This window comes from Meriones unguiculatus, chromosome 1, assembly GCF_030254825.1.
Source record: "Meriones unguiculatus strain TT.TT164.6M chromosome 1, Bangor_MerUng_6.1, whole genome shotgun sequence".
Lineage (NCBI taxonomy): Eukaryota > Metazoa > Chordata > Mammalia > Rodentia > Muridae > Meriones > Meriones unguiculatus.
The window spans coordinates 74,941,864-74,966,054 of record NC_083349.1 but is presented as its reverse complement, the minus strand read 5'-3'; the positions used below and the strand labels follow the sequence as shown (position 1 = coordinate 74,966,054).

Here is a 24,191-nt window from a genome sequence, read left to right as displayed (position 1 = left end):
CTGGTCAGAGGATGCTTGAGGCAATGACTGAGGCATGCTGTCTCAGATGCTCCCCAGCACTGGGCATTCTGGTCTTTCCAATCTGCAGCTGTCCCTCAAACTAATAGAGCTTGGAATCAGCTTGGTGGAAAAGAAAATCTTAGTGCTCAGCAGTTATGGAGCAGGGACAACCGTCCACTAGCAAAGGAGGACCTGGATATAATTATTAGTTTTTGTAGTCTAGTCCATCTTTTCTTCTAGGGAACATCCTCTCTCCAACTCTGAACAAATCCCTTCTGGTTCTGGGATGCTGGTGCCTCCTAATTTCTGAAGATGGTTAGTGACTCAACAGCCAATCAGTCATCTGTCTTCCAGCCATAATGACAAGTCATGTTAAGCAGGAGGATGAATTTACCTGATGATAAGTGTAACTGTCTCAATACCTATGTTCAAACACACAGTCCAGCAAGCCTCTTCACTCTCTCTCTTCTCAGGTCAGGCTGACATTTGCCAAGATGTCACCCAACAGAAGGCACAACAAGACCAAAGGCTCTGTTCCGAAAATTTGGGTGCTAAGAGGTTCTTGGGCCTCTTACAACCCAAGAACACCATAGAGGAAAGGTACTGACCAGAAGCGGTCTCAGTTGTCACTCCATATAATCATGGGTGTTGTAGAAAATAAAGGACTATTAATATTTACTATCAATTCATAGATATAATTATTACATCGGTTATTATTTAACCCTCTACCATATCAAAAAAGATAAGAACACCTGATAGATTTTTCATAAGCCTTATTTCACTTGTGGCTGGGCAGATATTAACCCCCTAAACTACCTAGATATCTCCCAGTCCCACATCCCATGCCATCTGCTCTAATCATTCCTATTGGGCTACTTCCCATCCAAAATAATATAAATACTTGCACATGCTTTCCATTTGGGCTGCTTCTCTCTAGCCATGATGATCCTCAGAGTAATTCCTCCCCGTCACATGGTTCTTCCTTATGCAAACCCATGCCAGTTTTTCTACTTCCTTTCCTCCTATCTCCTGTGGGTCTCTCTCCTGTCTCCCTTCCTGTGATCCTTTCTCAAGCCTTCAAACTTTAGCTCTGCCTATTTCTCTTCTGCCCTGCCCAGGTGTAGGTATTTATTTAGCCAATCAGAAATAATTTGGAGCAAGGTTACATAGCAACATTTGGGGTATGTGATAGTCTGCTCATAAAAGCCAGCAAGCAGACCTCAGGGAAGAAAAGTAATCAACACTCAAAGATAAAGTACCAGATCATGCTGCAGCACATGGGCCTGAGTTTCTCATCTAGAAAATGAAGGCATCAGAATGCTCAGCTGCTGAGTCCCTTCACAGATTGGAGCCCTCCTTGTTGGCCAGTTTCCCAAGTAGGTCTCAAGATAGACTCCAAGCTCAAAGACTAAAGCTAATTTTTACCCAGTATTCCAAAGCTCTGCTTTTGTCCTCTCCTGGTGGCAACAGCTGGTCTGGTGTCTCCCCTCCCTGAATCTAAGGCAACGGTTGGAAACATTTTGTAAGACTCATAGTAAGTATTTTAGCTTTTGAAGGCTATATGGTTTGGTCATAATTACTCAACAATGGAATTGTAATGAAATGTCCCCTGGCACTGTATGAATTGTCCATGGGTATGATGTGTCTAATAAAACTTTATTTACAAAAGTAAGTGGAAAGCCACAATTTGATCGCACCCCTTTACAATGTAATGAATGTGATGCTGATCTGATTCCTTATATTCGGCTGTCTCCTTCCTAGTTTCTTTCTTTTTTAAAAAGATTTATTTTTTTATTTGTATACCACATCTTACTGTAGATGATTATGAGACAACATGCAGTTGCTCGGAATTGAACTCAGGACCTTTGGAAGAGCAGCAAGTGTTCTTAATCTCTGAGCCAACTCTCCAGCCCCAGCTGTCTCCTTCCTAAGGCCATGGAATATCTGCTGTCTTAAAAAAATCTAAGGAGGAGCTACTAAGTACTATGCTTGTCACCTGAGCATATAACCATAAGGGAAAGCAGGTCTGAAGTCAGAAAAGCCAAGTCCATTCCAAGTGAAACCCAAACCCTTTCCAGAGCCCACTGACTGCTGGAAAGAACATACATCAATAAACACACACACACACACACACACACACACACACACACACCATGAGATGCCACATTTCTGCAATCAAATACCACTTATCATTCAACCCACACAGACAGACATCAGGAGCAAACACAGCATGGATGAACCCAAGCAGCACTGTGTGGGTCTAAGACCTGGAAGCCAAAGATAGACATGCACAGTTGATTCTATAAGTCTAAAACTTAAAAGAGGCAAATTCACAGTGACTAAAATCAGAACAATAGTGGGAAAGCAGGGAGTTCATGACAGAGGTGCATGAAGGAGCTTTGAGTAAGATGAAAATGTTACGTTTCATGACTCTGGTGATTGCATGGCTGTAAGTACTTATAAAAAGTCATTTCATTATACTTGAAATTGGTGACTGCACTGCAGGTAAGCAGTTACATTTCAATAAAGATAACCAAAGGAAAGAAAAGAATTAAGTCATACAACCTGAGTTATCTAAGTTTGTTTCTTCAGCCATCAAATAAAAAGATCCTAACTATGGCCTCACTCAACAGCAGTGTTGCTCCAAGTAGAGACATGTCTTCATCCTCTAGGAACGGGAGATCACTAACCGGATCTAAATTCTCCATGTGGGATCCAGATCTGTGTTTTAACACACTGCCCCAGCTTATAACAGTTCCTCCTTCCTAACAGAGGGAACACTCTTAAATTTCTAGCCTATTATAGATAAAGACACATGTGTAAACTACTATACCATTACCAAGTCTAATAATACCTGACTGCCTAGAACCCATGGAATGTGAAGTCTCCTGAGCATGCACCTGGATCCACATACCACATGAACTGGTATGAGAGTCAAAGTATGTCTATAGTTAACACAGATTAGAGGCAGCAGAATTAAAATTAAAAAAAGAAACTGTTTGGTCTTTTCTTTTCCTACATTTTTTTTGTTGGTTTTGGTTTTGGTTTTTTGAGACAGGGTTTCTCTGTGTAGCCCTGGCTGTCCTGGAACTTGCTCTGTAAATCAGGCTAGCATCCTACTTAGAGATCCACCTGTCTCTGCCTTCCAAGTACTGGAACTAAAGGTGTTCATCACCACATTAGAACTTTTTTTCCTGAAATCGTAAAGGCACACACACAGCTGGAGCTGCTGGTGCCTACTTTGTGGTTATTAGGGGGAAAAAAACTGAAGAATGAAACTGGAGCTACACCAAGTTGAGAAGTGTCCCAGATCTGGACCTAGATCCAAGGTCTAGATCCAGCCATGCCTGAAGCCATGGGTTCTATTTCTGAGCTTTTTAGTTTCATAAACCAACAGATTCCCTTTTACCCTTAAGCTAATTTATTTTAGATTTCAGTTTATTATAACAAAAATGGGATATTTAATAAGCCTTTCAGCCCTGAACAGTATTTGGATGACTCAAAATGAAAGCCTATGTACAAAATCTTTGCCTGTTCTTAAGTGCTCTGTACAGCAAGCTCCTGCACCATTTACAAGCAGTATTGCTTCCACTTCCACCACAAAGCAGGATCTGCACAGAGATTCCAGAAACTATGTTTTCACTGCTGATTAGTCTAGCAGCTCAGAAATATCCAAGCATCCCATCCTTCTTGTATCCCAGAGGCAGACCTGCTGCTTGACTGGGTGAGAACTCCTATGGAGCTAGTGATATGTTGGGATCTAAGTCCTTCCTCTATCCTTTGGCTCAGAAGTCCTCAGTTGGGTAGGGATTTAGCCATGTCTATATCATGGCTGTCTTTCACAACAGTTAGTTGCAATTGATATTAGTGTTTAGAGACGACAGTGCTTGAGACAGCACCTCTATAACAGGATTACCCAAATACAGAATATAATGCTGACAGTCAGCAAGTGGCCCTGGATAAATCCCTTTCCTGAGGCTTGGTTGCCCCATGGAACATTTATTCAATTCGCTTGCTGCCACCAGGGCTACCAGCAACACATGGGAGCACCCCACCCAGTCCCAGAACATGGTCTGACCTATGTGACCAGCATCCAGGAAGACAGGTGATTGAAATGATGGATGGCTTTTACTGCTTTGAAGGTTCAGAAAGGTAAGTAAATGGAACATATGAAAAGAGGCTTGACTCCCTGACAACATGAAAACAGGCTCTCTGGCTGAGTTGCTTCTCTGTCCTGAGCCACTGTATCCAAGCTCTTGGCTCTGTTACCAGCTTTGCCTTGCATGGAGACCCTCTCTCCAAAAGAAGCTGTGCATCTCTCTATAGCTCATGCCTGAGGTTAAAATCTTACAACCCAGATAATTCCTTTAAGGCTCAGGAACAGGAATGATATTGATAGTGAAGACAAATAAATGTTGTCATTGTTTTCATTCTTTTCTAGTTACATGAAATGGGAACATACTTTCTTAATTAAGACTCTGGTATGTGGGCACTTAGAGGGCAACCAGATCTTTCAACAAAAGGGTAGAACACAGACACAGAAGACAGCAGGGCTCCCTTCTGATGGCCACAAGACCCGAGTGCAACACAGTGGCCACCCAACACCCTCCTGGGATCTTGAGAGAGTTGGCTGCAATCCTTCTGGAGCAAGCAGGGAACACCCATGGGTGGCGACATAGGGAGGGGTCACCATGAGTGAATCCTGCTTAGGACTGTTTTCATTGTTGCCCCAGGCATTCCTTGAACTTGGGCCAAAGAAAATGTAGATTCCATTTCAGGAGTAAGGGCAAGAATGAAATGTGGCTTCCTGAGGAAATGGAAATGTTAACACCGGAGCCCTCTGAAATGAAACCACATGTTATGGTAAACTGGGCAGTGGGGGGGGGGGGGGGAGCTTCAAAAAGGTTTCCTGCGGCCATCTCTCCACCAGCTAGATACCCATGTTATTATACTTGATTTAATTTCGCTTCCCTGAAGTACCAGGTTATTGGCAAGGAGTTAAGTTCCTCGTGGTCCCTAAGACAGTGTAGGAAACACATATGGAGACTGGATTAAAGTCCACAAACCTCCATTTTACCATATTCCAGGTCTGATACAATAAACAGAAAAAGTGATGTGGAATAAGCTTTCTATCAAAAATTCCTGCCAATACTGGAAAAAGCAGTCTGGCTTTTGCTCTGAAGAAAAATGGTCTGTGATATTGGAGTGGGGTGATAGCATCCTGAGTAAGGGCAGTTCCTCACAGTCTGTCCCTTGGAAAGAGTAGAAAAAGGGAAACATTTGGCATTAGGTTAGTAATAGTTGAGCAGGTTCTGATTACTTCAAGAATGATGTTTCATATGAATGAAAATGCCATGGCACACTACACAAACACACCCTCAACAAACATCATCTTGCTGTGCTTCTTATCCCCTCATCCTGACCTGTAGTTTTACTAATTCCTTGTGATTGTCACATATCTTCGAAATATCATAAATAGAAAGCCTAGGTTTTACATGGTCAGTGGCACTTATACAAGCTGCACGCTAAAACCAACAATTTCTGGAGCCCAGGCTGCCAGTAGGAAGAAAAAAAAAGTGTTGGCTTGTGGCTTTGAAGATCTGGGTGTCAGGGGTTGCAGGGGCAGGTTTCTGGCTTGTCCCCCTCAAGCACATCAGAAAGGTACCTGGAAGTCTAGGAAGGGGTAAGGCTGAGATTCACATGGTGTGGAGATATTGCATTCATATTGGTACCTCTTTAAAACACCATAACCTCCATTTGCCTGTAAATTTCCTGATTTCCTCATTTTAAATTGCTGAGTAGTATTCCATTGTGTAAAAGTACCACAATTTCTGTATCCATTCCTCAACTGAGGGACTTCTGGGTTGTTTCCAGGTTCTGGCTATTACGAATAAAGCTGCTACAAACATGGTTGAGCAAATGTCCTTGTTGTGTACTTGAGCATCTTTTAGATATAGGGGCAGGGAGGAGATGAGGGAGGGAGGATGGGATTGGGAGGGAAAAAGGGAGAGAGATACAGCAGGGATACAAAGTTAACAAACTGTAACTAATATTAAAAAATAAAAATTAAAAAAATACTATAACCTCAGAGTTAGGCCATTACCTCCTCCTCATTATTAAAGTACAAAAAAAGCAAAGAACTTGGATATCTTCTCACAGTGACAATGGGATGAAGGACTGGTAAATTAAACGGTGGGATTGAGGGAAATGGGAAAAACAGCTAGGGGTGATGGGCTCAGAATCCTAGGAAGAACTAGAGACAGATTCAGGATCTGGGTCAGATTCAGGTCTGACGCTTGCCAATTCCAAAAGGAGAGGTTGGAAACACTGAACTTGAACTGCTTTCCTCTACCCAAAAACCTCACTTCTGCAAAATACTCAGAGGACAAAATACCATGTGACAGAAAAGTCACCTGGTATGTCAGTGCTGGTTCTTTTGAATGTTGGGGCAAGTGGGAAACACAAATTCACAACCTGTGCTCACTTCTATTTTTATAAATGTTGAAATTTTCAGATAAAAAAAAAACCCAACACTTCTAAAGGCCGGGCTGAAAAATCAATGAAGAGCCTGGAAAGCAAAAATCTGTGACTATTAGCCATCCAATTTTGTGCAGGGGCAAGAAACATGATGTAGTGCTCTGAACTCTGTTTTATTTTGTAAGCCTGAGGCAGAACCTCCCAGCAATTTGGGATCAGACCTGCCACAGAATAACCAGGACAGCCTGGCTTAGGGTAATTGCTGCTCTCTACCCTGGTGCTCTCCTGCAAAAATCCTAGGGATACCATCCACTTTAGAGGGCATTCTTTCATTTGTTTGTTTATTTGGTTTGTTGTTGTTTTCTCTCAAACCTGTACAGCTTTAGAAGTGGCAATACCCAGTACACACCCAGACAGACTATATCAACTCTAGGGCAGCATGAATGTTTTGTGAAAGTTTACTGGGTGGTTCCAACACTACATTCCCTATAAGGTCTGGCTCACTGCACCTGCAACAGCACTTGGCTCAAGTAGAAGAATAGGTATGTACATAAAATGATTGAGCAATGGAGCAGCAACCAATGAGAGCAACAATCCTACTTCCAAATCTCAGGCCATTCCCTCAACACCCCTCCATGATCAATCTGGCAGAAGCCCTAATCAGAGGTAGCATGAGCTCAAGGAGCCAGCAAGAGACAGTGCTGTGGTTGACCACAATTCCTGCTGACTATAGAACTAGCCTACATTTCTTAGCTTCTTGAAATCCACAGTAACAATAGACAAGGACCAGGGAGTCTAAGAAGTAGTTGATGTTATATCAATGCCACCAGCTAGCAACCTAAATGGAACAAGAAGTACCCAAGTGTGACAGTTAATATATCAACTTGACAGGAGCTAGAATCACCTAGAAGACAAAGCTCTGAGTATGCCTGTAAGAGAGTGTTTGGATTAGGTAAGCCTCTTAGCATGTTTGTGAGGGACTGTCTGTACTGAGATGAAAGGACCTGCTCACTGTGGGCAGCACTATTCCATGGGTTGTGGTTCAGGACCAAATTAAAAGGAGAAAGTGAGTGAGCAGGAATATTCATTTCCCTATTTCCTTTTTGTAGGTGCAATGTAACCAGCTGCCTCAAGCTCTTACTGACCTGCCTTCCCTGCTATCACAGGTTGTACCCTCAAAATATGGTCCAAGATAAACCCTTTCTCCTTTAAGTTGCTTTTGTCAGGATATTATTATTATCATAGCAACAGGAAAAGTAACTAAAGACATTAAGTAATCCAGATGTCTTTTGGTCCATTTAGGTCTAGGCTGCCCCTGCCCTCTCAGTCCAGAGAATCCCTAACAGGAGATATGATCTAGGAAATGACTACAGGAGATATGATCTAGGAAATGACTCTAAGAGATGACTGCCTAGAACTGGCTGTCACCCTTCATGGACTGACAAGGCTAGCTAAGAGAATGACTCAAGATGTCCCTCACCAGTCTTGCTACAGAAAGTTGGATCTGACTTCACCTTCTTGAACCTTCAGCTCTGCAGCCTGCACCACACAAGATTGTGTAACTTAACAGTTTGTCTCATGCCTTTGGCTACTGTACTAAGCAGCAGCCTTGCCTCCTCATAAGTCATAAGTCCTCTCTGTCTTACTATCTTTCCCCTATCATGTTTGGGAAGACTACATTCTTATGAGATCACCAATAAATATACTGATGATTAAAGAAGTAGCAGCTCTGAGAACAGTTGTCCACTAGGATACTGTTTATACTTCTCTTGTCCAAACAAATCTGGTATTCCTTTAAGGAGGAAGCCTTCAAGTCTCCAGTGTCCCAAAGTCAATGCTTAGCTTTAACAGGATATTGGAATTGCATTTTACAGCACATTCCTATGCTGGTACCAACATGGAGGAGAATCTTTAAGCTAAAAGGACAGAAATATAAACAGGGTTAGCCTGCCTTAGAGCCAGCAGGGAAGTAGGCTGCCTGACTTCTCAAACATCCAGGCACCTAGCACAGAGCCATACACAGAGCTATGAACAATAACTTTTGCTGATCCAGTAGATGAACAGATTAAGACCTAATAATACAGGCCATGTGGCTGAGGCAGGAGATTGACACTGAGTTCAAGGCCAGCCTGGGTTACAAAGTAAGTTTCAGGTACAATATAAAATCCTGTAATTTAAAAGGATGGGGAAGCTAAAGTTCTAGCTGAGTTGGTGCTTGTCTAGCACACACGGGCCCTGGGTTTGATCCACAATACCACATGAACCAGGCATACTGGTACAAACGTGTAATTCCAACACTTGAGGAGTAGAAATAGGAAGTCAAAAGTTAAAAACCATCTTTGGCTCTATATGCCTAGGCTTTTGAGGCCAGCCTGGGCTACATGAAAACCAATGCAACAGTAGCTGGTAAATGGGTGTATTCTAATTCATATAATTCCAAATTTCTCCCTATGCTAGACCAGACTATGTTCAGCCTTACAGAAAACAAAGTCCCTTCCATGTGAGCAGCAGGTGAGTAAAGGCAAGTCCTTTATTAAAACTTCAGACCCTAGGCTGCCCAGATGGCTCAGAGTGTAAAGATACTTGCCACCAACTCTTACAAGCTGAATCTGATCCCTAGGATACACACAGAACTGACTCCTGCAAATGGTCCTCTGATCTCACACTTGTAGTGTCATATGCAAACCCAACCCATACATAAAATCTAGTTTTAAAACTTGAAAAACATCCAAGGGGATGGAGAGATTCCCCAGCAGTTAAAGGGCACTTTTTGCTCTTGAAGAGAACCTAGGTTTGGTTCCCAGCATACAAATGGAGGTTTACAACCACCCCAGTTCCAAGGGATACGTGCTCCTTCATCTGGCCTTTGGATGTATATATATATACATATATGTATATGTATATATATATACAGGAATATATATAGTGCACTTACATGAACACTGGAAAAAAAAACTCATACTCATAAAATAAAAATAAATAAATCTTTTTTAAGAAAATAAGTTTGTTTTTTTTTTGGTGCTTTTTTTTTTTTTTTTTTTTTTTTTACGTTTATGCTAGGAATTGAACCTGAGTCCTCTGGAAGAGCAGCCAGAGCTCTTAAGAGCTGAGCCATCTCTCCACCCCCAAAATAAATAAATCTTTCTTTAAAATTCCAAAATCCTCATTTAAAGACCCCCACCCAAGCCTAGTACAGAGACCCTACTGGTCTCTAGCAATTCTAGCCTCCTCCGCGTAACCTGATACTTTGAACACCACAAGGCAGAGTTGCTCTGTTAGCCCAGAAGCCTGTGATAGATGTCACACAGGTGTCTCATATAAATCTTCAAGGGCCTTCTCTGCATGAAGCCAAGTAGACACTTTAATCATCAGGGGCAAAGAAAACAAAATGCCTCATGCATTTTCATTTTTATCTCAGTAAAAGAGTACAATCAATTTGTCAGCATGCAGTAGCACTTCTTGCCAAATAGCACTTATTTTAGATTGAAGCTTTCTTAGCTATACAAACACTGAATAAACAGAGGCAGAACCCCAAACACATGCTTCTCTTTGCCTCTTTCTGTTTTAAGAATCCTACATGTCTCATAACTGTCTAGACCCCATAAGCTTCCTCACAGCTGGAGCACTGCTTGCTCCTTTCTTCCCTTTGACAGTCATCCTTGGAAACAGGTATTTGACTGATGGGCAACCTAAAAGAAACCCTCCTGGGTGAAATATGAGTGATAACTGGGAAAAAGAAAAAAGTAACTGGGATAATAAAATACAATTGTGGTGAACCCTGCATTTCTAACTGGTTTCAAAGTGTAACCCATCATGGCTATTTGTCATTGAAAAATTCCATACTGGAACTGTCCATGTTTCTTGATTTTCCTTCTAAGCAATTAACTGAAGAGGGGATTTGCTCAGGAAAATGTAATAACAAGGGTGAATTCAGAGCTTCTCAAAATCACTTTGTCGCTTGGAAAGCTCCCCATGCAAGCCCTTACAAGCCTGTGCTCTGAAAGGCTGGGCTGAGCCTATGCTTTGTACTAGGCCAGGACCCACTATGATAGGTGACTGGTGCTCATCAGCACAGTCTAAGTCATTGCCTCTAAAGAGAAAATTATCTGGGCATCCACTTCCTCCCAAAACAGTTTTAACCTGACTCTCCACCTTTAAAACACAATTCACATACTCAAATGCTCAAAGCTGGGGCTAGGGCAGAAGAACCAAAAGGTTATCCTGATGTCTAGGCTCAATCCTGATTCACTGTATCCTGGTTGTTAATTTACTCAGTTTCTAGCCCATCATATTGGCATCCCAGTTTGCTCAGCTCATTTGGTTGGGAGTGACTTCATCCCTGTGTGTGTGGGGGGGTGCAAATGTATATATGCATAATTATATGTATGGACATGCATGTATGAGTGCAAGCATGCGGAGAGCAGCACTCAACTTTAAGTATTCTCCAGGATTTGACCCCTTTCTTGGTTTTTAAAATGTTTATGACATTACTTATTGACAGAGTGACTGCACACTGGCACGGTGTGTATGTGGAGGTCAGAGAACAACTTGTTTTAAAACAGTTATTTTTTGAGACAGCATTTGTTATGGGAACCAGGGTCTTGCCAGCAAGTCCCAGATGTCCACCTGTCTCCATCTCTCCAGTTCTAGGATTACAACCACATGCCATCTCATCCAACTTGATAGAGAGGGCTGGGAATCAAACTCAGGTCTTCATGATTGGTCCTTTTAAAACCAATTTACGTGGTGGCACATGCCTTTAATAATAGTACTTAGGAGGCATAAGCAGGTGGATCTCTGTGAATCCAAGGCCACCGTAGTCTACAAAGAGAATCCAGGATAGCCAAGATTAAACAGAGAAATCTGTCTTTAAAAAAAAATTTACTTTGTTCCATACATGGTATTAGGCATAACAAATCATGTGATCTAAGCAAAAACAACCTCTGACCAAAGAGCCAAAGAGCTTTAATCTTTTCTCTAATGCTGACCTAGAACTTCCCAGGAATGAGTAGGGAAGCAGGAGCAAGAAGCCACTGGTAGATCATGTAGATTTATATGTGGGCCCTTTCCTTCCTTCTCCCCCACCTACAGTCCAGAATGAGGACAAAGGTAGGGTCATCTTGAACCATACCAATAAGGACAACACCCTACGGGCAGATAGAGGCTGAAAACTAAATGATCAGAGATAAGAGTTTCCATAACAACCCTAAACCTTACACTACATTGCTCTTTAAGAGAGGTGTATTTTCTTATTGAATAGTTAGTTTCTCAATGTTAGTGGATGGGGAGGGGGCATCTTTGTTATAGCAACTGAACTTATATTTCCTGACACATTATGTAGGACATAGTGTGTATAATGTATATATACCATACAAATGTAAAACAAATGTATAACAACCATAGAGATTTATTTTACAGGTCTTAAATGGATCTCATAAGTATGGATCAACATATTCACCATAGTGCCTGGCATATGGCAGATCCTCTATCAATACCATTTATCTGTTATGATTATAAAAGAATCATACCATAGACATTCTTGCCATATTTCTTTTATTTACCACTTTCACTTACTGCCCAGGAGATCGAGAGAACAACAACTTCCCATGAGGGTTAACTGAAACAGAGGGTTCATTTGCTTATATCTACTAAATCTAAACAATTTCAGATGCTGCTTTATGAGGCAATATGAGCCCCAGGTGTTGCTTTAAATGTGTTCACCCACTGACTTCTTTCATCTTGACCTAAGACGCTGATAGTGTACCAAGGTCCCATTTCTCTTATCATGCAAATAGAAGACTGAGGAATTAAGGTCCTCAAATCTAAAAGCATGTGTTCACCTCAAGATGACAGAAGTACTAGACATTTTCTTTCCTACAGAACTCTATTTAGTTTTCCTTCCTGGAGGTATCCTGAACCATCTTCATTAGAAGAACATTTCATTGCGGTTCTGATGTCAACAGAACTACTTTTAGGGTACAGAACATAAAACAAACATCCTGGTTCCAGGAACTTAAGGCAAAAGATCAGAGATACATTTTGTTTTCCAAGATGACAGAATTGTGCAAGATTGTCTTGTACTGGTCATGTTCTCAAGGGCACAAAAGGCAATGCTGAGCTGGTCATTCTGGATTGACTTTACTACAAGGGACAGGAAACTTGGTGGTGTAGGTATACACAAGGGCACAGATGACTGCACAGCATCTGACTCCAGACTACAGCATTATAAATAATATATACACTTAAACTCATAATTGTTATAGGACAACTAAAGGCTTCCTAAGAATTCCTATTTATTTTAAATATTGACTGTTCTTTCTTATAGCATAATGGCCTCCAACGAGCACAGAGTAGCAAGCAAGAACAGGTGGTGGCCAGTACCCACACTTCCTCAGGGCAGTGCCACATTTGACTTCTTCCCTAGCCAGTGCTCCTTCACTTCTCTTCAGAGGCACTAAACCTAAGGGCTTTGGGAAATCTCCATGACTGGTTGCTTGTTAATTGCCTACCATCTTCAGCTCAGCTCTAGAATAGAGTATTGGCCTGTCCTCTCATTGCTGCCTTCTTCGGTATTAAAAGCAAGTTCCTGCACATGGCAGGTTCTTGAGAATGATGTTCTTGGGTGAGCATGGTTATTTTCCATCCTCTCTTACAGTGAGGTACCCACAAGATAGCTTACTATTTGTAGGAGGCTAAAAAGAAGGTTAGCATAGCAAATTTTGGTAAAGTAACCTTCTTCCTTTTGTAAACTTTCAGAAGAGTTCCCAAATGAGAAGGTAACTCTCCCTGCAGATTCTGCTGAAGACCCGACTGAAAGTGCCATTATTTATTTATTCATTCACTCACTCATTCATCATTCATATTTTGAGAGGGAGAGGGGTGCAGGTGACATATCGTGTATATGGAAATTACAGGACAACTTGCAGGGTTCCCCTACTAGTGCTCATATATCATTCCTTATTTCCACCTCCAAACATTTCTGGATGCATCCTAACACACACTAGTTTGCTTTTTGGAATACAATTTAAACGTTTCTAGTATTTTTCATATACCAATATGAATCTGCTATTTAACATGTTTTTACTTCAACTTGTTAAATTTTCATTTTGAAAAATTTGAGTTCTTCTTCTAAAAATCTACTTTGTTCTTTTTTAGACCTTCTTTCCCATTCAGATTTTCAAGTCTAACATTTCTTTTAAATTATTCTTTATTTTTAATTCTGTGTGTGTGTGTGTGTGTGTGTGTGTGTGTGTGTGTTTACGAGTGAATAGACGTGTGCACATGAGTACAATGCCCTTGAATGCCAGAAGAAAATTTTGGAACTAGAGCTAAAAGACATTCTAAACTACCTGACATAGGTGCAGGGAATCATACTTGGATCCTTTGGGGGAAAAAAGTATTCACTTTTAACTGCTGTGCCATCTCCTTAGCCCTCTCTTACACTTTCTGATATATGCTGTATATGATAGGGTGTTCCCCTCTCTTTGGACCTAAGAGCTCATCACTATTCCAATTAACAGAACATGGTAAATGTGATTCCACAAAACAGGTACAGCTTGTGTCTCTTGAAATGCTTCTTTGTAATCAACCACCATGTTGCAGGGGAAGCCTAGGACACATGGTAAGGCCTCATCAAAGTACAGAAGACCCACCAACAGCCAGACATGCAAGTGAATTAAACTTTCAGTTCTCAGCTTTAAAATCTTAAAACTGAGATTTCAAACACTATGTAGGAGAAATTAAAGATTTGGACTCTACTATGTTTGAATTCCAATCCAGAGATTCTGTAAATACAAAGGGTTGCTTTATACCTCCTCATCATTCAGGTGTAGTAACTGGAATGCTCCATAGTACATTTATAGTAACCAACTTGGGTCTGGCAGATAGCAACTGTTTAATAAATACTGTTGGCTTTATGAAGTATATTAGTAACATATTATTCAACTATAATGTATAGCTGGCTCTTCAAAAAAGGCCCATGACCATTGCCATACCACCTCAGTCCATAGTTAATGGATTTCCCTTAACAGTGAGTGATAATCCCCACCAGTCCAGAGAGGGCAGACTTCTGCTATCCTAGTACTTCAGAAAGCTAAGGGATTGATCAACCCTGCTTCTTATCCTCAATGAAAACAGTCACTCTTCTCTCAATTTTCCAAACAAATACCATTCTTGGCTCAGTAGCTACCATTTTCTTTTTCTTACAAGCCAGGTACTTCCAAGACAGTGTTTCTCAACCTGTGGGTCACAATCCCTTTGAGGGTTGAATGACTCTAGGACCGTCTTCATATCAGATATTTGAATTATAATTCATAACTAGAAAAATTACAGTTATGAAGTAGCAATGAAAATAATTTTATGGTTGGGGTCACTACAACTTGAGGGACTATATTAAGGGGTTGCAGCATTAAGAAGGCTGAGAACTACTGCTCTTGGACAAAAGTGATGTGGAGGAAAGAGCACCTGCATCATTAACCTAAAGCTAAAGCCAAACACAGATGACACTGCTAAAAATAATGCTTAGATGTCCACTGAAAGGAACAGGTAACACAGCATCCAACACAGCATCCATATATCTCTGAGGCTCCTCCCCACCTCCGTGTGTGTGTGTGTGTGTGTGTGTGCGCGCGCGCGCCAAAGAACAACCTCCAAGCACCACTCCCCTACTTGGTTGGTTTGTTTGCTCGCTTGCTTATGTGTTTTTGAGAAACGGGACCTCTCAGTGGCCTGGAACTGGCCAAGGAGACTGGGCTGGCTGGCCAGTGATCCCCAGAGATATGCCTTTGTCTGCCTTTCTGGTGCTGGAATTACAAGTGTGCAATCACACCCAGCACATGTATTCTGGGATGGGACCCAGGTCCTTGTGCTTTTACAGCAATACTTTTACAAACTGTGCAATCTCCCCAGTTCTTACTAGCAGCTTTCTGAAGTGCATCACACCCCCTCCCCCATCAGCATCTAGCCTTGACTTCCAGAAGCCAGGCTGCACCTGCTAACTTCCAAGGGCTGACCATAAGAAAGTCAAGACAGACTTTCTATTTCAAGAGAAGAACATCAACAGTTGCCATCAACAGGGAGGCTCTGCAGGACCTGCCTTAATGGCAAATGAATCTGCTGTAATTAGCATATTAATAGCATTTGATTTCTAACGCCCCGAGAAATACATTTCCAACCTCTTTACCACAAGGCTCTGAGGTAATCACAGAACAAAAAATGCAGGAGACTCCATGTGCCCCAGACCCACTTCAGGAGCTGCTTCTCACACAAGCTTCTCTTAGCTTTCTTCCCACAGACCAGCATTCTGACTCCCTTCCAAGTGGAAAGGGCTCATTTCAGACCCATGTGAAAACAGTCTAGAAAAAGAGGCTTTCTGGGAGCAAGCTTTCATGTGTGGACTAGTCAGTCTGTAGAACAAGACTGGCAGCTCTGAGAATCAAGCAGCATGAACTAAGAGATGAGAAGCCCAGAGTAAATTCATGCCTTAGTGCATGAGGAAAGGGACCAGAGGGGATGAACTACCAAGGCCCCATACTTGTCATGGGCTGCACAGGAATATCCTCCCACTAAAGACAGGGCTGAACAAAACTAGGTGCCAGCTGGCCCAGGGCACAGGTAAGAGGCTGGCTCTGAGCTCTGCTAGTGTTTCTCTAGAGAACAGCATCTGAAATTGGATTTAGATCCAAGAGTGTCTCTGGTCTTTTCAGAGGGCTGATGACATGGTGGACTATGACTATATGCTCTAGTTAAACATAAATAACCACCTGAACAAATAAAAATAGACACACGAGCTCTAGCCCTGATACCCAGGAGACTTTTCCTCTCCACTTAACTGCTGGGTCCTTCAGTAGCCACACTACAAAAAGGATTTTAAGGACAGGACTTTTGTTGCCCACACCCACGTTCCTGTGTAGACAGAATTCCTAACAACCAGGTGGCCAGTGAACTGAAGAGATGGGTAATCAACTTCCAGAAAAACTCTTATTGTGGCTGATTGTTGAAAGAACTGTGAAAGAATTTTTTCTTTTTCCTTTTTTCTACATCCTTGAAACTATGTGGTGGCTGGAACTGCAACAGCCAAGTCAGACCAGAACACATACTGCAGAGCAGAGTCTGGGTCCCTGCTGACATAGAAAGAGGCGATAACTGGAGATATCATACATATAAGAAAATTTTCAAGGTACTCACATCCAAACTATTCAGCCAATAGGCATAATCACATCAGGATCCAAAGAACATTCTATGTTACCCTCAAACATCCCTTACTACATCCTACCATTCACCCACAGTCACTTTGCCCAAGAAGCTTCCTAGGAGTACACCCTAGAATGGAAAAAAAAATCATTTCTTTGATTGATGCCATATGGGCATCAGGAGTTTGGCAGGCCTAGGCTTCAATCCAAGTTCTCTCAGTTAATAATCACATTACATTAGAAAAAACATGTCATATCCATAAGCCCAGTTTCCTCAGCTCAGCTCATAGTAGGATGAGCTGAGGATTCGATGACAACATAAGTGAAGATCTCCTCCAGAATGACATGTACCTCTTTTCTAAACGTCAGCCACATATGAGCCACCTTTACCCAAACCAAAATTATTTCACACCCCAAGAGGTACGGCCTCCATCCCTATGGTTCTGACACAGCACAGAGGAGGAAACTACAAGTTCCATCAGTTGTCTCTGTGAATATCCCAGAGTCAAAAACACAAGGCACACACTAAACATCTGCCTAGTTAGTGCTTGAATGTTCAACAAAATCAGAAATGAAAAGAGGGACATAATGGTAGACACTGCGGAAATCCAAAGAATCATTAGGTCCTACTTCAAAAGCCTATATACAACAAAATCTGAAAATCTAAATGAAATGGACAATTTTCTTGATAGATTCCATCTACCAAAGCTGAATCAAGATTAGGTAAATAAATTAAATAGTCCTATATCCCCTAAGGAAATAGAGGTGTCATCAAAAGTCTCCTATCAAAAAAAAAGCCGAGGGCCAGACAGTTTCAGTGAAGAATGCTACCAGACCTTCAAAGAAGAGTTAATACGGATACTCTTTAAACTATTCCACAAAATAGAAACATAAGAAACATCACCAACCTCATTCTATGACACCACAGTCACCTTGATACCTAAACTGCACAAAGACCCAACAAAGAAAGAGAACTTCAGACCAATCTCGCTTATGAACATTAACACAAAAATACTCAATAAAACACTCGCAATCCAAATCCAAGAACACATCAAAAATATCATCCAACGATCAATGAGGCTTCATACCAGGCATGCAGGGGTGGTTCAATATATGGAAATCCATCAATGTAATCTACCATATAAACAAACTGAAAAGAAAAAAAAAAAACACATGATAATCTCCTTAGATGCTGAAAAAGCATTTGAAAAATCCAACATCCATTCATGTTTAAAGTATTGGAGACATCAGAGATACAAGGCCCATACCTAAACATAATAAAGGTAATACATAGCAAGCGTATAGACAACATCAAATTAAATGCAGAGAAACTTAAAGCAATCCCACTGAAATCAGGGAGAAGGCAAGACTGCCCACTCTCTTCCTATCTCTTCAACATAGTACTTGAAGTCCCAGCTATAGCAATAAGACAACTAAAGGATATCAAGAGGGTACAAATCAGAAAAAAAGGAGTCAAAGTATCACTATTTCCAGGTATATGACAGTATACATTAGTGACCCCAAAAATTCAATCAGAGAATTCCTTCAGCAGATAAACACCTTCAGCAAAGTGGCTAGATACAAAATTAACTCCAAAAAATCAGAAGCCCTCCAGTATACAAAAGACAAGAGGGCTGAGAAAGAAATTAGGGAAACAACAATAGCCACACACACACACACACACAAAACAAAAAAACATTGGTGTGACTCTAACCAAGCAAGTGAAAGACCCATACGAAAAAAACCTTCAAGTCTCTGAAGAAAAGAATTGAAGAAATCAGAAGATAGAAAGATCTTCCATGCTCATGGATCGGTAGGATTAATATAGAGAAAATGGTCGTCCTACCAAAAGCAAGCCTACAGATTCAATGCAATTCCCATCAAAATACCAACACAATTCTTTACAGACCTTAAAAGAACAATTCTCAATTTCATATAAAAGAATAAAAAAACCCAGAATAGTTAAAATAACCCTGTACAATAAAAGATCTTCTGGAGGTATCTCCATCCCTGATCTCAAGGTGTGTTATAAAGCAACGGTAATAAAAACTGCATGGTACATGCATAGAAACAGACTGGTGGATCAATGGAATTGAATTGAAGAGTAAGAAATAAACCCACAAACCTACAGATACTTGATGTTTGACAAAGCCAAAACCATACAATGGAAAAAAGATACCATTTTCAACAAATGATGCTGGTCTAACTGGATGTCTACATGTAGAAAAATGCAAATAAATCCATATTTATCACCTTGCACAAAAGTAAAGTCCCACTGGATCAAAGGTCTCAACATAAATCCAGACACTCTAAATCTGTTAGAAGAAAAAGTGGGGAAGAGCCTTGAACTCACTGGCACAGAAGACAACTTCCTGAACAGAACACCAACAGCATAGGCTCTAAGACCAACAATCAACAACTGGGACCTCCTGAAACTGAAAAGCTTCTGTAAAGCAAAAGCCACTGTTAACAGAACAAAACAACAGCCCACAGAATGGCAAAAGATCCTCATCAACCCAACATCTGATAGACGGCTAATATCCAGAATATATAAAGAACTCAAGACGTTAAGCATCAAGAAACCAAGTAATCCAATTAAAAAATGGGTACAGAGCCAAACAGAGAATTCTCAACAGAAGAATATCGAATGGCGGAGAAACAATTAAAAGAAATGCTCAACATCCTTAGTATCAGGGAGATACAAATCAAAACAACCCTGAGATTCCACCTTACACCCATCAGAATGGCTAAGATAAAAAACTCAAGTGACAATACATGCTGGAAAGGGGAACCCTCCTCCATTCCTGGTGGGAATGTAAACTTGTACAACCAATTTGGAAATCAATCTGGTGCTTTCTCAGAAAATTAGGAGTAGTGCTACCTCAAGATCCAGCTATACCACTCATAGGCATATACCCGAAAGATGCTCCAACATTCAACAAAAACATTTGCTCAAGTATGTTCTTAGAAGATTTATTTGTAATAGCCAGAATCTAGAAACAACCCAGATGTTCCTCAACCAAGGAATGGATACAGAAATTGTGGTACTTTACACAATGGAATACTACTCAGCAATTAAAAACAAGGAAATCATGAAATTTGCAGGCAAATGGATGGAACTAGAAAAGATCATCCTGAGTGAGGTAACCCAGAAGCAGAAAGACAAACATTGTATATACTCACTTATAAGTGGGTACTAGACCTATAAAATAGGATAAACATACTAAAATCTATAGTCCAAAGAAGCTAAACAACAAGGAGGACCCTGGGGAAGAGGCTTAATCTTCATTCAAAGGGCAAACAGGATAGACATCGGAAGTAGGAGAAAACAGGGAACAGGACAAGAGCCTTCCACAGGAATCCTCTGAAAGACTACTCAGAGGTAGTCTTTCAGAGGTATCGAAGCAGATGCTGAGACTCACAGTCAAACTGGGCAAAGCACAGGGAATCGAAGCAGATGCTGAGACTCACAGTCAAACTGGGCAAAGCACAGGGAATCTTATGGAGATAGAAAGACCTGGAGGGGACAGGAGTTCCACAAGGAGACCAACAGAGACAAAATATTTGGGCCCAGGGTGGCCTGAAGAGACTGATGAATCAACCAAGGACCATGCATGTAAAGGACCTAGACCTCCTGCTCAGATATACCCCATGAGCAGCTCAGTCTCCATGGGGTTTCCCAAATAAGGGGAGCAGGGGCAGTCAGTGGCATGAACTTGGTTGTCTGCTCTTTGATCAACTCCCCCTGGCAAGGTGGACTTACTAGGCCACAGAGAAAAACAATCCAGACAATCTTGATGAGACCTGATTGGGTAGGGTCAGATAATAGGGGAGGAGGATCTTCCCTGTCCTAGTCCCCTCTCCTACTAGGAGAGGCACAAAGGGCGGGGGGGGGGTGACAAGAGGGGGGGGAAGGAATGGGAGAAGATGAGGGAGGGGCCTACAGCCGGGATACAAAGTGAATAAATTTTAATAAATAATAAATTTTTAGATAAATAAAAAAAAGAAAAAAAAAGACAGAGAGCTCCTAAGAAAGAACGCTTGAGGTTCCTAAGCATGTTTTCTAGCCTCCAAATCTACCAACCATGTACATACGTTAATATGCAAACACATGTAGACATAGAAAATCACTTGCTAGAAGTGAGTTGCCTACAAAGGAAATCTGCAATTGCTTCTATAATGCATCTGTGAAACCCAAATTGCTTTGCTGTGATGAGATTTAATTCATTTTATGGATTCCTGGCAAAACCAGTGAAATCTAGCAAGGACTTCACAAAACATGGCTTCTTTTCTCAGTCAAACAAAGAAAACCTTCAAAAAGCACTTTACACTACATTGGCCACTAAAAATGGTCTTCAGCCATATTTCCATCATGTAGATGCTCCTTACACAGAGTAGTGGTAACACTCTGAAAGTGGCAAAGCCCAAATAAAATGTAATCTGTGACATTAATGCTATGGCTAGTTCCTGTGTCAAGAGCCATTTTGAGCAACAGAACCATTTCAGTGGAAAAATATGGGCTTGGCCCATTAAGAACCAACCATGTGAAATGGTTTTTGGCATTGATTAGATGTTTGGTTTGGCAAATTCAAACCAGCTCACTTCTCCCACTATCTCATCATCCTCTTCCCAAACGTAGGGATGAAAAAAAAAATGAGGCAGGTGTGTAGGTGGTAACTGCTTGGGACCAGAGACTGGAGACCTATATGCAAATAGAGCCTGAGCTAAGCAGAAGATCTACTAACAGGAAGGAAAGGGCTGAATCTCGCAAAACTCAGGTTAAAACTGACAGTGATCCGAGAAGCAACTAGGAACTGGGGGGAACCAGGCATTTTGGCCAGTAAGTGGGTAACTGAGGCAAATTTTCAGAACCTCATTTGTAAAACAGGAATGAAAAGGCTACCAACTGGTCTCAACAATTGAGTGTGACTCAGTGGTTAAGTGCTTGCACAGCAGGTATCTCACAAGGCCCTAGGTTTCAATCCTGGAGCTACCAAAAAGAGAAAGAGAGAGAAACAAACAAACAAACAAACACTTTACTGGCAGGACCACAAGAGGACCTACATGAGCCCAGAGGGGCAGCCAGTCTCCACAAGGAGCAAAACACTTGGAACTGAGAGAGCCTGTCTGAATAAGCCTGACTAACTCCATGACAGGCTTCATTTTTCTCACTAGACAAAACAGGCCTAAGAATTACCAGATTAAAAAAAAAAATAGAAAAAGGACAACCAATCAAAAACAGCCAAGACATCTGGCCTGGGAAGATAAGGTTGCTTAACTGTTGGTTTGAAAAGCACCTAAGTCCTGACCAGAGTCACATAGCCTCCATGGCACCAGCCAATCCCAATCGAGGTTAAGTAGCCACAGTAGGAATTCCCCTTTCTGGTTTTAAAAGGAGCCTGAGTGCTCCCCTTGTTGTAGCTACCATGTTGCAAAGGTGGTGACCCCAGCATGCTGGACTTCTGCAGGATAAACGCCCTTTGTTGTTTGCATGCTACTCAAGTCTTGGGGTCATTCAGTGTAATCTGGACCCTAACAGAACAATAGTTCTTGCATGGGGTATGGGTACTAAGACCCACCAAAGGCTGGTGCCAGTCTCAGGGTCACAGAAATCCCAGGAAACCTGAATCAGTGAAGACCTGAATCAGTCCTAGCAGGTAGAGCATGCTTTCAGAGACAAAGGCCTGGCTGAAAGGAACCCCAGAAAAGGCTGTTCACAGGACTGCACAGATACAAGCATAAAGCCAACCTCTTCTGTCCTTCCTGTACATGATCTCTCCAGGTTCCATGTATAAGGACCCTCCTCACTGCAACTTGGCTGATGTTCATGAAAACCCCTGAGAGGTAGGAATATTTGCCCCATGGTACAATTGAAGAACTAATGACAAAGGTCAGCCCAGCACTGTACCCAGGACTTGCTTAGAAGCCATTGTCTTCCTTCCAGAGCTCTATAGCAAAGTCTGACACATCATTTTATCCTTGTGGTCCTTTCCTGAACTCATGATGTTTGCCTGCTGTGTTCCCTGCACCTTTGTAACAGTTAATCTATAAGTCAAGGGCTGTTAACCAGGTACAGCAATAATTCCTTGTCTCCATCCTTATTAACCATGGAGCCTTCTTCCCACTGACTCTTCTCTCTCTGGCTAAGCCACAATCTGCCTAAACATGGGAGTGACCTACACTGAACATTATCCTGCTCCCCAATTCAGTTTTATGATGGTGGAATGCATAGGCAGATGAGTAGTAGTGAGGTTTTCATTCAACCCCCATTACTCACCAAAGTCTTAAATAATGTCTCCTGCTGGTGGCCAGGACTTCAAGATCAGCCTTCCAGTGGTGGTAAAAGTAGCCAAGGCCAGAGTCTGTCCAACCCTCAGTGTATTTGTGCCTCTCTCAGGATCCTTTGGTCAATGTAATCATGTTGGAGGACTGAGAATCCTCAGTGTCTACCAGGGATGGAGATGCAAAGCATCAGGGCCATGCATCTATCACTAAGGTTTCTACTGTAACACCTACTTTCCTTCCAGGGCACTTTATTAATACCTGGACAGCCAAGCCTTCACCAGTTTCTCTATAATGGGGAATCTAGCCAACTACAGTCAATCCCTGTAGCACTGGCTCCCTTCAGGGTTCCCTATCTGATGAACCAGCCTGGCAGTGTCTAACATGCTGACTTGTTAGAACCCATTCTCCCACTCCATAGCAAAAGGATAGATTCTCATGAACATACTCTTCTGGGAGGAAGCCCAGATCAGGCAACTGCTCTTCAGCCCTGAAGAGAGCTTTGGTTATTTTCATTCCTCATGTACACATGTATAAATTGGTATTTACTTCCCAAAGGGATCTACAGCATCTTCACACAAAATCCTGTCAATTTTTTTTTTGTTTGTCAATTGATAAAACATGGTCAATTGTTTCAGAAAGACAAAAAAACAAAAAACAACAACAACAAAAAAAACAGGAAATAAGTGTTGAGGAGGGAGGGTAAAGTCAAATGAGTTTCCCCAGTACAACAGAGAAGAGATAGGCTTCTGGAAATGTAAACAAAGAGGGAACAGGTAGTTAACCACTGGTGGAGCACAAACTCAAGATCTTAGCTCCAAGATGGCTCCTTAAACACCTCTATGTGTGCAGGTACTGTGCAAAAGCTAGGCAAAGATCACTGAGACCCAACCCTGTCATTAAGAGGAGACAGACAGAAAGGGCTACTATGCTCACCCATGGAACCTCATTCTACCCCTCCCTCATAGAGAAAACAAGGAGCAGGGACTAAGGAAGAAATGGCCATGTATCCTAGTCAGGCAAACAAAGAAACAAGTAGCATTCCTTGTCTTTTTCTGCTGAGCAGTCTCTCTCCCAGGTAAAGTTTAGGTCCTATGAGGAAAGACCTTTCTTAGTGAAGACTGCTGGGACTCCTTGCCAGAAAGGAGTTGCCTGCAAGACAGGATGTAAAGAGGCCAAGAGTGGTCTGGTTAAAGACAAAGAGCCAGAGCCATCAGGAAGCAGAGACTGTAGATATTTGGA

The 24,191-nt window shown here is 41.7% G+C and overlaps 1 protein-coding gene across 14 annotated transcripts in view; it reads right to left on the bottom strand.

The window, feature by feature from the left end:
• Window positions 1-24,191, bottom strand: part of Grk5 (G protein-coupled receptor kinase 5) — a 184,832-nt gene that overhangs the window by 66,159 nt on the left and 94,482 nt on the right. The window lies entirely within an intron of this gene.